This window comes from Paramormyrops kingsleyae, unplaced genomic scaffold, assembly GCF_048594095.1.
Source record: "Paramormyrops kingsleyae isolate MSU_618 unplaced genomic scaffold, PKINGS_0.4 ups33, whole genome shotgun sequence".
Classification (NCBI taxonomy): domain Eukaryota; kingdom Metazoa; phylum Chordata; class Actinopteri; order Osteoglossiformes; family Mormyridae; genus Paramormyrops; species Paramormyrops kingsleyae.
The window spans coordinates 91,052-105,129 of NW_027325971.1; the positions used below are offsets into that span (position 1 = coordinate 91,052).

Here is a 14,078-nt window from a genome sequence, read left to right on the forward strand (position 1 = left end):
TGGCAATATATCACATGTCTCAGGGCAGGATTTCTACGTGCCACTTCCGTGGACTTTTAGTTGAAGATTATTTATGGCAGCTTCCCCATTGTTACAGTGTACAGGGCGAAGTGCACATTTAGAAATCCTGCCCTGGGAACTTCCATGCATTTTCGTATAGTACAAATTGCCAGCTTTCCGGCAATATATCACATGTCCCAGGGCAGGATTTCTACGTGCCACTTCCATGTTTCAATATAACAGATGCTTTAATTGCAATATCCTTTTTATTTTATTTATTTCGTGTATTAATTCTGATAAAATGGCTTGTAGATGGTCCCGCTCCTGCTGCTTGTCAAGTCCGCGGCGCTCTGCAGCCAGCCGGGCCTCCCAGCTGCAGCACGTCTCCTCCCGCTCCAACAGAGCAGCCCCCGCCCGCTGCGGATTCTCCTCACTGACGAGCAGGGAGCTCTTGACGGCCGGTGAGTGGCAGGAGCGTCTTCAGGGCGCGCTGCGCGGGTCCGGTGCATCCTGGATCAGGGTTCCCACAATTCTGGCACAACCGACTGGCTAAGCAGTTTCTAGCGCCGAGGTGGTTAAAATGGTACGGTCCACATTAGCGGTGTCTGAAATTGTTTTACATAGAAATTTTCCTACAAGGTGAAGTTAGCTTTTGTTTTTTTCTTTACAGCAAAAGAAAAGTTTTAAGACCCCCCAAACTGCTATTTTTGTCTCTTTGGGGGAGTCTGGGTCTTGGCGGGGGTTACTGTACCCCCCAGTTCCCCCCGTAATTCGAACCATGTGTCTATGCTGCTGAAATGAGCCTTGCATATTGCGAGTTGGACCGAAATCATCTTAGTGAAGTTTAGTTTGGTATTTGTAAAGCTGGCCTATCCAGTCATGCAAAAGGTTAAACTTAATTAACTATATGCAGTGGTGTAAAATTCAGCTTTCTTACTTTTGACATGAATGAACTTACTTTAATTAATTAAGCTACATATCACCCATCCATGTTTCCTAGCATTTCCAGCACTGGAATGAAAATGATGCAGAGCTTAATTAAAGCACTGAACAGCTGTTGCCATCCCACCAGCAGGGGGCAGGGCTGCCCTTCATCATATCAAGCAACGCAGTGTGAGGCTTCCTATGCATCTTGCTCCCTCCCTCTCCGCCTTGGCTTTGTTCAGTCATCTTACTTTGTGTTTCTGTGCCTATGTGCTTTGCTTGTTTCAACTGGTTTTAGGATCTAAACTGGTTAAAGACCATGGAGTGGCTGGTTAAGGAGGCTCACCAAAGCCTACACTGTCTGTAGTCTACACTGCCTACCCCTCACCCAACACATCGTCAGTCTCATGACACCAGGCAGATAACATAAGAACATAAGAACTATACAAACGAGAGGAGGCCATTCGGCCCATCGAGCTCGCTTGGGGAGAACTTAACTAATAGCTCAGAGTTGTTAAAATCTTATCTAGCTCTGATTTAAAGGAACCCAAGGATTCAGCTTGCACTACGTTATCAGGAAGACTATTCCATACTCTGACTACACGCTGTGTAAAGAAGTGCTTCCTTAAATCCAGTTTGAAATGTTCTCCCGCTAATTTCCACCTATGGTACTGGAGTGTTAATACCAGAACATCCCGACTCCGGAACAGTCTGTACCCCCAGGCCAACAGAAGGATCAACTACTGCCACCCTCTGCCAGCTGTGCCCCCACCCCAGGCACTATGGTAATGGTCACCCAGCTCACTGCACTCTGCACCTTACATGCAGTTGCACCTGCTTTTTATACTGGACTGATAAGCACCAGTCACTTCATGCTGCAGTTTCTTCTTCCCTACGGTCCTCATATGCATGTATATTGTCATGTATAGGTTATGTAAGTTTTCTGGACTGATAAGCAGCAGCCACTTTGCACTGCACATTCCGATTCCATACCCATATCTATAGTTTACATTGTTATGTATAGTTCCTGTACTGTATGTATGCATGTCTGTTTTACATTGGTAACTACATATATTTCTTTATTCCATAAATTCTACAGATTAGTGGAATACCTGCATGGATTTAAATTCCCCGCTGCATTCCACTGTGCGTTTCTGTTTATCAGTGCCGTCCTTCCACGCACACGGACTCTGCCACGGGCATGTGCACACGTACGCCACACACTCACACACATCACGTACTTCACATACTCGCGTATCACATCTGCCATTTCCTACCTGCTTCACACCCCCATCAAGATTATCCATTGTTTGTTGCAGTTTCTGTTAAGCAAATAAATGCTTTTTTATTAAACCAATCGCTGTTTTGTGTTCATTTGGGTAGGACAGAAGCCAGCATACTATCCAAAGAAGCCCCACAGCCTTCAGGTATATTTATGTTCATTGTTGAACTACTTATCTGATGGGATTTGGTGGGATATGAGACTGATTAAATTACCAGTATCACCCAGCATCAACACATCCCAGTTTGCTGTTTTGACCACTTTAAATCATGCATAAGATGTTGCTTGTTGGCCATAACTGATTACAGAAGCATCATATACTTTGATGTGAACTAATGTGTAGCCAAACTGTTTTCCAGCAAGCTCACAGAATACTTTTTATTGCATAATTATTTTTATATTTGTTTTGAAGAATAAAATATAGTTATTAAGGAACTGTGTGTGGTTTATCTGTTAAACTGACCACTGAACTTTAACATAAACAGAGGAAACATCACATAATGCTATAATCACAATTAACACAAATGCTTCGTCAAGAACCCCTGGGTTACATCACAAGCGACTGTCTCTGTGAGTGAGTGGAGTCTTTGGCTCTGTAGCCCTTCGTGATGGTGTCTGTATCTCATGGCCTGCTGTTCCCTTGCACACTACTCTTCCAGTGTAGGTATTGAGGCACTGAGGTTGTCTGTCAGGTGGCTGAGGTGAGTAGAGTTGCACCACCTCTTCCAGTAGCTGCACCAGGACCCTCCCCGGTAGAGCTCAGCCTGGCAAATGGTCAGTATTAGGGTGTACTCACACTTGGCCCGGTTGCCTTATATAATGCCTGAGCATGATATAAGGCTTCAGGTGTTTCATTCAGACCCATTGCCAAAAGTGTATAAAATCAAGCACCTAGCCATGCAGTTGGGTTTACAATCATTTGTAAAAGAATGGGTCGTTCTGAAGATCTCAGTGAATTCTAGCCTGGTATTGTCATTGGATACCATCTTTGTAACATGTCAGTTTGTGAAATTCCTTTCCTGCTATATATTCCACAGCCAACTGTACGTGGTATTATTGCAAAGTGAAAGTGTTTAGGAACAGAATCCCAGCGACAAAGTGTCAGGCCACGTGAAGTAACAGAGTGCTAAGGTGCATAGTGCATACAAATTGCTAATGGTTTGTCGACTCAATAACTTTCTCTGGCATTAACTCCTGCACAAAAACTGTGTACTGGGAGATTCTTGGAATGGGCTTCCATGGCCTTGCAAGCTTCACATCACCAGACACAATGCCAAGCATCGGATGGTGTGGCGTAAAGCACACCACCACTGGCCTCTGGAGCAGTGGAAATGTGTTCTGCGGAGTGACCAAATCGTGCTTCTCTGTCTGGCAGTCAGATGGACAAGTCTGGGTTTGGCAGATGCCATGAGAACGTTACCTGCCTGATTGCATTGTGTCACCTGTAAAGTTTGGTGGACGAAGGATAATGGTATGGTTAGGGTACCATATTTGGTGAGATGAAAAAGAGGACGTGTCCGGGGATGTTTTTCACGTTCACTGGCCAATCAGACAACACTTCTTTTATAATAAGTGTTCCCTAATCATCTTGTAAAACGAAAATTCACGTCCGGTGAAGGCAGACTGTTGGGTTGAGATTGTGTATATATTATCACTCATGTGTATTCTTATGAATGTATAGCTTGTTTTATATGGCAACTGTGTAAGTGCTTAACAGTAATTTTCTATCACGTGCAGCAGACGAGCCCACCTCTGCTGTACGTTCTGTTGTTCCTATTTCCACTCCCACTTCCACATCCCATTCTATCCCACTCGAAATGTTGTTCACACCCACAATGTAACCTGATCACCTTAAAGTATAAATAAACCCTCTCATGGTGCCACACCCTTGTAGCTACACTGCGGTGTGCACCCTTGCAAGTAAAACAGCGCGTGTCTCATACTCTGTGGGCCAGCGGCCGGGGGGGGGGGCTGATCACTCTCTCCGACACAGACACAGAAAATATGAGTATATGTATATGGAAAGTATGTCTTTTTCAACAAAAGTTACAAAATGTTAAAAAAGCTAAACTTTTTTAAACCTAAAGCAAATAATGCAATTCACTATAATTTTTGGAAGTTGACTTCAGTCAATCATTCTTATGAGCCAAGTAGGCCTGTATACACTGAATTTGACATGATATATTCTATCCTAATAAATATTAAAACAAAGTCTTAAGGGAATAAGCAGAGGATTAGTTTTAAAGAAGCAAAAAAATATGTAATAATAAAATAAATTCAAATATAGATTGAAGTGCCCAGAATTTGGAAGAGTTTATGGCCGAGGTGGGAGGGGTCGGCGATGATCTCGCCAGGTCGCCTTTATGTTCTTGGGGCAGGTAGTGAATCACTGAGGTTGAGGCTGCAGCCAATGAGCTTCTCTGCTGCTTGGACGATGCCCTGCAGTCCTTATATAAAATATTTAATATTAATTGTTGTGTCTATCATTAGGAAAACAGCGATACTGAATGGGGAGTCTTAAGTTCACCACTACATTTTAACACCACGTTCCAGATCTACAATAACAGAACCTGAATGTATTATTTTACAAACGACCATTTCAACAGGGTGGTGCAGTGGTTCGTGCTGCTGCCTCACAGCAAGCAGGTCCTGGGTTTGGTCCTGGGTCCTATCTGTGTAGAGTTTGCACGCTGTTTGTGTGGGTTTTCACTGGGGGCTCCAATTTCCTCTCACGGTCAAAAAATGTGCAGGATAGGTTAATTGATTAGTCTAAATTGGCCCTGTAGTGTGTGGGCGACTGCCCAGGGTTGGTCCCTGTCTGTGCTCATTGTTCCTGGGATAGGCTCCCTATGACCCTGGTTGGGATTAAGTGGTTTCAGAAGATGGATGGATGGACAACCATTCTGTTGAATATATTTCATTATTCTAATTTCAGTTCCAAAAATGACTTGACCTTAAGAAGAAGTGTTCTTTACTTTTTAATCATTTTCCCACTTTTTGCTGCTGTTCTCTTTCAAGACGAAGGGAATAATGATAAACTGAGGTAAGCCTTCAGCAGCATTTACCTGGTCACACTGTAATGGTGTCACGTCGAGGGCAAGGACAGAGGCGAAGACAGGCATGGAGGAAAACCAAAAGGGGCTTTATTAAAGAAAACTACACTACAGGAAGGGCAAAGGAAACAGACCACAAGGGGTCCAAACAGGGTAGGGAGGATCAGGCAAGAACACTAGACACAGGACACACTGGGGAGCACATGCAGGCAGCAACATCAATGACTGGACTGAGGATCGCAGGACTGAAGGACACTTTTTACAGGGCATGTGAGGGAGCAGATGGGACAGCGGGGAAGACAGCAGGCTATACGTACACTAAGATGGGAGACAGAGTGGAAGAGGGCAGGACAAGACACCAGATGGGCACTGCTGCGGGACAAGGGCGCAGACACCGAACACCACTAGGGGACGAGACAGACAAGGGTAGGCAGGGGCAACACCAGGACAGGGCACTCTGGGGGCAAGACGGGACACCACTAGGAGAACTGGGGCCAGACTAGGGACAACCAGGATGATAGAACGTACATCACACACCAGGACAGGTCCACAGACGAGTGATAACACGGGACAAGAAACATTTCGTGTGGGTTACAGGAGCCGGGGAAGACAAGACAGGCCATTAACCATACAGAGGACAGAAGCGGAGCAAGGAACTATATGGAACCAAACACTAACAGGAACCAAACACGGGCAAGAAACCAGAAAAGACAGGGAACGCAGGGCACAACTGACACACAGACCAACACAGGGTGGACAGCTGAAGGGGACTGCAGGGCAGGAGGGCCCAGAGAAGCCGGAGCAGTGGCCACGGATGGTGGCTTTTCCCAAGGACAGTGGGCTGGAGACGTCTTGGACCTGGAGTGAAGACAGAAACAGAGGAAGGGAACAAGCAGAGGGTGTGGGGGGAACAAGACTGCAAGACAAGTTAAAGTTTATGGGAACACAGGTGACCTGTACAACATGCCCTTAATGAGGGATACGGTGCTTAATAAATAAACAATAAATAAAACACAAATACATAACAGGGCTAATCATCTTTATGTGTGTGCAGTTTAAACAATGAAATCAAATTAACTTACCTGGGGATTTTAGTAATTCTGGAATTATGAAAAATAATACTTTAAAGAGCAGTTTACAAATCTACTTAGAAATATACATTATTCTCTTAATAAACGTTAAACATTATTATGAAACATTCCACATATACATCTCAAAATTTATCACACTTAATTCATTATCTTTGATACTCTTTCAATTATTTTATGTTCCCCAAACAGCAGCAGCAGAACCACAACTTCATCTTCTTCATATTTTAGCTCTTCTCTATATAAAGAGCTGTACAAGCTCAACTTTAATATTAATTTCCCACCACTTCTACTTCTTCTATCTCTACCTGACCCACATCTATCTCTACACCGCCAGTTTCCTCCTGACCTCCTTCTCTATTTATAATCTCAACTAGTACATCACTTACTATTATTTCCAACATGGTTACATCACTCACCATGTCCGCACCCTCAATAATTACCTCCCCTACTTCTACCCCCACAATCTCAACATTTACATCCCCAGATTTTACTTCTGCAAGCCCAAACTCGCACACTTGGACTTGCACAGCCTCCACCTTCACATTTCCTTTCATATCCTCTGCCTTCAGGTAAATTTCCCCCCCCTTAACCACCTTTACATTCACCCCCACCTCACCTTGCTTCTCCTTGCTTCCATTTTGCATTTTATTAATGCCTACATTCAGGTCTGCGGCCTCCACCTGTACACTGGAGGTCACCCCCACATGTTTCTCCCTCTCTGCCACCTCCACCTTTTCCCCACTAATTGCACCCTTTACCTCACCTATCCCCTGAGTGCTCCTATTCTTCCTGACCTTCTTCTTTTTCTGAAGGTAGTACGTCTTATAAATTTCCCACTCTTCAGATGTCAGGCCATAATTGTTATGAAGAGTCTCAGAGCCTTTCATGCTCACACCCTCCCCTCCCTTACACCAGTCAGTCACACCTCCCAGTGCTCCCATAACCTCCCCAGCCTGGACAGTGGGGGTGTTGCTGGTGAGTACTCCTCCAAACCTTCCTTATCTCGCCAGTCAATCACCTCGTCCCACAGGTCCCAGGCTCCCCAGTGCTGGTCGTTGGTCCAGGAAACAGCTCTCGCAATTCTCATTCTGGTGAATAAACAAGACATATAATTAACTAGCCATATGTGATACTCGCAAAGCCAAATCTGCACTGTATTATTTCAACTTCATTCCTAAATGCTATTCATCAAGAATGCCTATGGAAAGAGATGGAGCCTTCATTAGCTGCTCGTGGTGTCGAGGCTACTCCGGCAGTAACGGCTGAATTGCTAAAACTGCTTCACAATACAGCAGGGGCGTTGCTAGAGATTTTGGGCCCCATGAAAGCATATCATATTAGGCCCTCCAGTCCAAACCAATCCAGTAATTTTCCTAATTTTTAGGGGCCCTGTCACTCAGGGGCCCTTGGAATCGTCCTAGCTTTCCTCCCCCTTACGGCGCCCCTGCAATACAGTAAAGCTTGTGAAATTATGACGCTGCTTCGATACGCTATAACATCGCCATGGTACCGAACCTAGCAAAAGGTTAATCTTACTTCAAGAACATGGGACATTTAAAAAGTAAACGTATAGGCGATCTTTGCAGAATAACATCTGAAGATGAAATGCATTATCACAGGCTGGATGAGTATAACCAATCATATCAACCATAAGTCTTATTGTTCTTAAGTTTAACACAAATATTTTCTCTTACCATTTAAATATAAACAATCATATTACAGTTTTTTTCAATTGCTAACAAGTGCTTACCTATACTTCAGATACTTTTTCCAAACACTTAACACAGACACACACCTACAAAACACAATTGGCCAAATGGCTAATTTTCCTCTCAAAAACACATTTTGTTAAACATATACTAGCACTTCATTTCAAAATACAATACACCTTTCTCTGCACACACTAACTTTACCAAAACACTGGAAATCTGACTCAAAATGAAATTATTCTGTCAAACAATAACGCATGTTTTCAGTTCACAAGGTACATGCAGTCAATCAAAGTGCACCAGGTTTCAAAATACTGGCAATCTTTGGCATTACAAAAACTACATAGACTCTGTTTCATTTTTACTGGTAACTGTATGCAAGACATGCAATCCACCGTTTTTACACTATATTTTTTGGTTGGGAACTGTATGTCCACATCTAATGTTCACATTCTAAATCATTCCAGGAAAAAGCAAATCAGTTTTTTTTTTCCTTTACTGTATACAAGTTTTACTGTATTGCTTACAGTGAACAAAATATTCATGAAACATACAAGAGCAAACACACAAAATACACTGAGCGAACACACAAAAAACAGCAACAAAAAAGCTCAGATGAAAGGGGGAAAGACTGGAAAAAAAAAAAGACTGGAAAAAAACCCCCACAAAATTATCTAATCTCAGCAATCTTCAGGGTTAGGCCACATGTTTTCGTCAACATCGCATCTGATGTCATCCAAGGCGATACACCTGGGATAAAACCGCTTGGTATGACGGATCCACCCTTGGCAGTCTTCAACTGCGATGTCCCTGCAGCCAGCATCCATGGCATCAAGGAGTGACATCTGGTCATGTGACTGATGGTCATAAACCTTTCACCTCCATGCAGAAAATAACTCCTCTATGGGATGGAGGAAAGGTGAATAGGGTGGAAGGAAGAGACCGACCAGTCTTGGGTGGACTTCAAACCATGTTGTGATTGCTTGAGAGTGATGGAAAGCCACATTGTCCCAGGTGATGACAAAGGTCCTCATGTGCTCTCCCTCTTGATCCTGGTCTGGAACCAGGTGCTGGTGAAGATCATTCAAAAAGGCAAGGAGGCGCTCGGTATTGTAGGGTCCAACCTGAGATCTATGAAGGACCAATCTAGTATTTGCAATTGCTGCACATATTGTGATGTTTGCCCCTCTCTGTCCTGGCACTTCAACTGTGGCCCTATTTCCTAAAATATTTCGTCCTCGCCGACGCCTTTTGGCCAGATTGAATCCTGCCTCATCTATGTAGATGAATTTGTGAGGGGCCTGATTGGCCTCCACCTCCATAACTCTCTGAAACAAAGTTTATGCAAATTCATGTCACCATATACTGTACTGTAACCTATTACGTATAGGTTACCTATATGTATACTTATAGCTTACAGTAAGCTTACTGTAGAACTAGACATTGAATATACACTATACTACCTGGACATATTGTCGCCGGAGCTCCTTGACTCTGTCATTGTTCCTTTCAAAGGGAACAGTGTAGAGCATCCGTACTCTGTGTTTGGACAATGTCCGAGTAATAGTTGTGAGGCTGATGCTATTGATATTGCGAATGTCAATTATTGAATTGTTTGTTAATTGTCAGCTTATTTTTGAGCTGATGTGTTGTTTTTGAGCTGATATTATTGCAGAAGTAGAGGTTTTATACTGTAGGTAAGGTTTGGAATATTGTTGTTTTTATTGTTGTATGTTGTGTATTAACATTTGTAAATAAGACAAAAACGATCCATAATTTTGTTGGGAGGTATAGCTTGTCTGTTAAGAAAATGTAAGCATTGTAGATATGTGTTCACTGACTGCATATTGGGTGAAAACGACATGAAATGTGTGAATGGTATGGCCACAAAAGACCGATGCTGTGCTAATTGTGTTTAGAGTTTTGAAAATGTGACAACTGTTTGGACAAACGCTTGTTAGCGACTGGAAAAAACTGTAATAATAATGGCCACAGCATCTACAGTTTAAATTACTAATTATAAATATATTTCAACGATATTGTGCCGCAATATTTGCATGTAGGACATAAAATCAAATATAAAATTGAATATGCTAACAAAACATAATTTGAAGAAATAGCAAGAAACATACAAAGAGATGCTGCTCACCTCTGCGCCATCTCTCTGTCAGAATGTTTGTGTTTAACCTGCAATGATTTTGTTTCTATGGAAACCACCGAGATATTTCATTGGTCGAAAAGTATGAAGATATGTACTGACATTATGTTCAACGAATGAAAACAGAATGAATTGTCAGGGAGGGACGAATTTGAAGCTGGTCCAATCAGAAGTAGTCTCTTTAGGTTGTGCTTACTGTAGCTGGGCGTGATTGGATATCTATCCGCCTTTCAAGCCCCCAAATCATGTATCTACTTGTCAATAAGTAACCACGCAGCTCTGTCTATAAAGTCTGTCTGTAATTTTCTTATGACATTATGTTTTTGCTAGGCAGCATTACGGTAATGCGTAATACCGCTGTATTGGGGGTGTACCGCCGCTGTATTTCCATAGCTGGTTGACGCAATTAGCATTTTAGCAACATTGGTAGGGCGACGTCAACTCTCAACGAATTTCATAGGCAACATCTATAATTCAGGAACTAGTAGGTCTTAAGATAGTTGTTTACGCTTTTGAGAAAGAAGACTATAGTTCTTGTTATTCAAATTCAGTATCCTGGTGTTTTTAATTTCGAAGATATGTCATATACAAGTTTTTTGAGAGACAAAATTTTGGTTTGATTTCTATTTTATTTTATGTTAAATAAAGTTCATTTAAAACCATTTTACAATTAGTGCAGTGTTTCCTTTAGAATTAGTGCAGTGTCCTTAAAAACTGCATGTTCAAACCTAAGGCCATGCCATAATAACTGCTTTGCAGATATTTCATTCAGGAATCTATAGAGGATATAGGTAAGCCAGTCTGTGTATGTGTGTTTGGGTGGATGGTAATGTATATATTATGTTGTGAGGACCAAATGTCCCCACAGTGTTATAAAAACATGTTATTTTGACTTTGTAAGGACATGTTTTTGGTGCCCAAATGAAAAAACTCAATTTTATAGAATTCTGTGAATGCAATCAAAGGAATTGTCAAAGTTTTGTATTTTGTTTGCTTACTTACTGTTACTTCTTGGTTACTACTGTAGGGATTAAGGATTAAGGTTGCCATAGTTAGGATTGGGGTTATGCCCATACAAATGAATGGAGAATCCACACAAATATTCAGATACCTAATCTCTCTCTCTCTCTCTCTCTCTCTCTCTCTCTGTGTGTGTGTGTGTGTGGTATGTCATGTTGGGATTACAGTTTTCTCCATGGAAATGAATGGAGAGTCCCCACAAATATATAATTACAAACATGTGTGTGTGTGTGTGTGTGTGTGTGTTGTGTGTGGTATCAGATCAGTCCCTGAGAGTTCAGTAGTCTGATGCCGTGTTTCTGAGTCTGGGTGTGAAGGCCTGAATGCTTTTCCAGACGCTAGGAGTGTGAAAAGATAATGTGAGGGGTGGGTGGGGTCATCCACAATGTTGGTGGCTTTGTGGATGGAGCGTGTTATGTGAATGTCCATGACGGAGGGGAGAGAGACTCTAATGATCTTCTCAGCTATCCTCACTATCTGTGGATCTTGTGATCTGAGGCTTGGAAAAACATGTTGTGCTGCTCAACCTTGGCACAATGATATGGGTGAATCATGGACACAATAGAATTTGGGGATGATTAGTCCATACAGGGACAGAATCATTCCATACCTCAATCACCTCGTACGTATGTCTGCTAGGTGGAGTTGCTCCTAACTGTGCGCAGTGGAGTTGAACAATCACAACTTCCCAGAATATTACAGTAACAGGACGACAGTGAACAAGTCTTATTAATTCTATGCTGTGTGGACGATGTAACCGTCCGCGTGTTCACCTTAATACACAGGACATTCAAGCCATTGCAGAATCCAAACCCAGAAATGCAGCTCCCTCCACCAGCAACGCCAATATAGAAACTGCCACAAAATCCATGCCCCCTGATAACCAGCCCCTTTTATTTCCACCACCGTCGTGGGGACCGTACTACAAAGAGTCAACGCAAGGTAAGCTGCAAAGTGCAAACAAATTTACAACCTACCCTACATAGTGCCCTACGTTTACTTTGTCTGTACTATGAGTACAGTCTTTGCACCTTATCTGTTTGGCACTATATGTCGGTCATTCCTGTTACTTTTCTGTCCTCATGGTTTACTTATATTTTCTCTAACATGAGTCACATATTTAAAGCAAATATATATTTAGGTCTTCGTTATCACGTAAACAGAGACAATACGTATTAAAATTTTAAAAACTTTTATTGATATATGCATTAAGGCTGCCATGATTAGTGGGCATAGTCGATGACATGTTCTTCTTCAATATCACTACGCAATTATTGGAGTAGCTATTCTCTAAAGTCCTGCAGTGACATGTAGTTTGTTATGCTGTGTTTTTATGAAATGCCTTTTTATATATCATTATTGTTTCAGTTTATGCTGTAGCCATTTGTGCATGAATCTCCTTGCGTCAGAGGAAGTTGGGAGTGGGGTGTGACCTTTATGAAGCAGAATGAGACGAGATGAGTTGTAAAATAAATGGTTACGCTAACTGCAGTGAGACCTTTCTCATGCGGCCCTGCTCAATCTGTGTAGTCATACCATGGCAGTCAGTTAAACAGGGAGGTTTATCTGCAGTGTTGGATTGTCTCCTGGGAACCTGTACAGCCAGTGCTTGGAGTGTGATGTAGGACACGAAATCAGGACCGCCCACTTTTTACTCATTTTAATCTTAAAATATGGACAGTGTGAACTGGAACTTTGCCATTTTGCTCATATCACTTCCTCTGCCAGCACTTGCAGGATGGGCTTCCCCTTTCATTCTGGTTCCTCCCAAGGTTTCTTCCTTCTAGGGAGTTTTTCCTTGCCACTGGTTTGCTCTCTGTGGGCTTTGGGCAGGGATAAGGTAAAGTGCTTTGAGACAATGTAATGTTGTGAAAATGCGCGACACAAGTAATATTGAATTGAAATGAATCACACCAGCTTGTCTCAGCTGACAGCAGCTCTTACTTATCTGATAAGGGGGGGGGGGGGGGGGGGGTATCACATACCTTCTGGTCAACGTCAAAAGGAATTTATATATAAAATAATATATTGCATATTGCTATAACACTCAGTAAATGGGACCTATTATGCTTTTCCCTTTCTATTAGTGTGTTACATGGCTTCAACTGCATGTAAACGGTCTGCAAAGTCTTTAGATGCAAAGTACATAGCAAAGGGAGTAACTCTCAGCACAGAAACCACTCATCTCTCATCTGCCTAAAACACCTCATTGGAATTCCAGCCCTTACTTCCGTGACATGATGAGGTCACCTCATAACACAATCCTTATTGTCTGCCTACCTGCAAGGATCTGTCTGCAGACTGAATGACAGGGGAATGAAGGGTAAACCGACCAATCAAACCACACTGGACTCATTGGGGGTGGGATTAGACAGAGGGTGAATAGACATGTGCATTATGAGAAAACAATATGTGCTTTTCGAACACTGAAGCATGCATACTCTATTCTAGTTGATCATAGATATAAAATTATAAACTGAAAGTGAGCATAATAATGCCCTTTAAGCAACAGTAGGCTGCTGTCCATGGTGCTGAAAACCTGGATTGGCAAATTTTACATGAAATTTTTTCACCTACTTTAACTGTAACCCTCTTATTTTGTTGGCAGTGATGCTCTGTGAAGTCATACAGAGGTGGGTATAGAAAGGATTACAGTGAGTAATAGGTGATTTAGATGAACTTTAGATGAACTACATTGTACAGTAGGAGATGTAAGGTGCAACACACATTAAAAGCTCTTTTTGTGTGAACATTATAAAACAGATTAATACATATTAAGCATGCAGTTTGAAACTTTACATTCAGACCTACATCAGTCAGAAAAAGCAGGCGATGACCAGC

The 14,078-nt window shown here is 42.2% G+C and overlaps 2 long non-coding RNA genes across 5 annotated transcripts; one reads left to right on the forward strand and one right to left on the reverse strand.

Annotated features, from left to right (window-relative positions):
• Positions 1-350: 350 nt before the first annotated feature.
• On the forward strand, positions 351-2,281 carry LOC140585589 (uncharacterized). Its single transcript, XR_011987537.1, has 2 exons — positions 351-461; positions 1,001-2,281. It is a non-coding gene; the product is annotated as an uncharacterized lncRNA (long non-coding RNA).
• A 3,046-nt stretch (positions 2,282-5,327) lies between these two features.
• LOC140585598 (uncharacterized) lies at positions 5,328-10,253 on the reverse strand. Of its 4 annotated transcripts, XR_011987547.1 has the most exons (3): positions 10,209-10,253; positions 8,101-9,387; positions 5,328-7,438 (listed from the first exon to the last, which is right to left on the reverse strand). It is a non-coding gene; the product is annotated as an uncharacterized lncRNA (long non-coding RNA). The 4 variants fall into 4 exon arrangements; XR_011987544.1 differs by having other exon boundaries at positions 5,328-9,387; XR_011987545.1 differs by having other exon boundaries at positions 5,328-9,387; positions 10,192-10,246.
• Between the last annotated feature and the right edge of the window lie 3,825 nt (positions 10,254-14,078).